The sequence below is a fragment of the Lactuca saligna genome, chromosome 7, assembly GCF_052625555.1.
Source record: "Lactuca saligna cultivar CGN05327 chromosome 7, ASM5262555v1, whole genome shotgun sequence".
NCBI lineage: Eukaryota > Viridiplantae > Streptophyta > Magnoliopsida > Asterales > Asteraceae > Lactuca > Lactuca saligna.
The window spans coordinates 164826916-164829557 of NC_136423.1; the positions used below are offsets into that span (position 1 = coordinate 164826916).

Genomic DNA, 2642 nt, shown 5'->3' on the forward strand with positions numbered 1-2642 from the left:
ATATGACTCTAAATTTGGAAGAACACAAATGGATAAATGATATAATCGTGTGCTCTAGGAATCCACTGAACGACAAGCTTTTTCCACTCCGATTGTAGCTTGGCCACAACAACAATGGCAGGTTCTAGGGACGCTTCAAGAAACACAACATCGACCACCGTCTATGGTGGAGATAGATGAAGACAAGGAAGAAGGTGTTAGATACGATATTGTTGCCAACAAGATATCTTCAGTGGCTACTGTCTTGAGAGAGAGAGAGAGAGAGAGAGAGAGAGAGAGAGAGAGAGAGAGAGAGATGAGGTGGATTAGTTACGTGGCATTTGCAAATTGATGATTAGGATGGGGTCACCACGTGACCCCTTCAAAATTTCCAAAATGACATTTTAAAACCTAAAAATATAAGTTCCTGCCCTTTAAATACAAAAAATAGTCATGAGGGACTATTTAAACCAATATACTAAAATTTACTGGGCTATAGTGACAATAACCCTAAAACAAACAGCTTCAAACCTTTCTTTTGTAGATTTTTTTCACTTTATATAGAAAACCTTTTTGTATATTTTTTCACTTTATAAAAGAAACATTTGGTAACACAGTTGAATCTTAATTTAAGCTTAAGTTCTTTTTGCTTATGAAGAGTTAGAATAGCTTCACATACGAAATATAATCAAGTTGTTATACCTTTACATGTCTCTCGGGCAATGGTAAATGTTCAACCCAAATGGGTGGTTTGTGTTTTAATTAGAATCGAAAAAACAATAATGAAACTTTTTTCTTGTAGTTCTTGGGGTTTTAAGGGCTTAATTTCTTTATCCTTCCTCTTCAATATCATCCTTATCAAATTCAATGAAATTGGGTTTTAAGGGCTCAATTTCTTTATCCTTCCTCTCAATATCATCCTTATCAAATTCAATGAAATTCAAGAGACTCTCCATATGAAATTATATTACCATCATCAACCACCAACTCATAACGAAACATCAATAGTTTTACCTTTATACATATGACCACCCCATCTATAAGATTATTGTAATAAGAAACATGATTGGTTGTTATAGGTAATAAATTACAAATTTAATTGCTTCCAACACCAAAATACCCCCCATTTCCACCATAACATTTAGTGTATAATCTCAAAGCAATATACTACATACATCATTTGATATGTTACATTATCTTCCATTAGAAATAGTACACTCCAAAATGCATGTATATTCTGAACTACATTCCAAAATACACTTTTCAATACAAAACACATGTTGAATCCTTGACGCAACCTCCACCTACCGCCAACTATGGAATAAACATAAATACCTCAAAATATCATATTTTGACATCGATATTTTGGAATACAATTCATTAGTCCCAAAATGTACAATTGTTAGATTTCGTACTCACACCTTCAAACGACCCCAACACCATAATGACCATACCTATTCCGAAATCCAATATTGGTTATTTTTATTATCACAAATTTATAAGGGTTCAATTTCCCTAAAATCTAACATCATCTACAATTTTAAGAGTCTTGTTCTCAAAAACTTTGTCAACCGTAAAAAATCTAACCAAGTCGCCACATGTTGCACCTTGTCTATCTCTACAAACCAAACATATTTCCAACAGCTAACCCCCAACTAAAACCTTAAGAGGAGTTTCACATTAATCAAAACGATAATCAAATCCCAAATATTCGTTATTTATTTCTCTTTTAAATTCCAATTCAGTTTAGGTCATGTTCTGCATAAAGTTTGGGTTTTGGTTTGCACAATAACCATTTGATTAAATGCATCAGCGAGCTCTTTTTGAATTTTAAATAAAAAATTAGTTATATCAAAAAGAGTATATAACTAACTGTAAAACTGATGGCTTATGTACGTAAAACAAATTAATCAAAACTTTTTCTACTGTGTATAATGCAGAATTCACCAACGCATCGTTTTTACCAATTCAAATACAATTCGTGAAGATTGAAACGCGAATCTGCCAACAATAGCTCAATCAATGAGGGTTTTTTTATATCATATCGAACAATATGAGTTAGACACTATCCAAATTGCTAACATAAGCAAAACTTTCGAATCAAGTGTATAAATTTTCAGAAATGACTCTTATCTTTTGTTATCTATTTGTTTTTCAAATTTTCAAAAATCTGGACCTAAAAAGTGAGGATATTGATTTGTTGGGTACATATGAGGCAGTTCCCTGAATTAAACACGACGGAAAAACAAGGAGAAACGTGCAAACCCTTGAGGCTGCCCCCCATGATATCCATATATTGATATAGGCCGGGTGAAATAGAGATCTCGTTTTCATATTCATCGCGAGATCCCATTGGATCGGCCATTCATAGCTCTATTTGAAGCTAATTTACAGTGAAATAATGGAGGAAACTACATTTCCTGATATATATTTTAAGCAAAAGTTTGTGAATTTAAGATCGGAAAGCATGTAAAACCTCGATTTGAGCAAAAGCAAGTGAGAAGCTCGCTTCGACGGAGTAAACCAAGGGGTGATTTGTTATATGCCGGCAACGGAACTCAGGCGACATGGCCGAAAGGCGCTCGACTGGTTCTCTCAAAAGGCAATGTGATGTTGAAGAAGAATGTGTTTGCTATTTATCACCGATTGTAATCTTTCAATTT

At 33.8% G+C, this 2642-nt stretch overlaps 1 long non-coding RNA gene across 1 annotated transcript; it reads right to left on the bottom strand.

Moving 5' to 3' along the window:
* Positions 1–1144: 1144 nt before the first annotated feature.
* LOC145003858 (uncharacterized) lies at positions 1145–2642 on the bottom strand. The gene is made up of 2 exons (XR_013662184.1): positions 2456–2642; positions 1145–1433 (listed from the first exon to the last, which is right to left on the bottom strand). It is a non-coding gene; the product is annotated as an uncharacterized LOC145003858 (long non-coding RNA).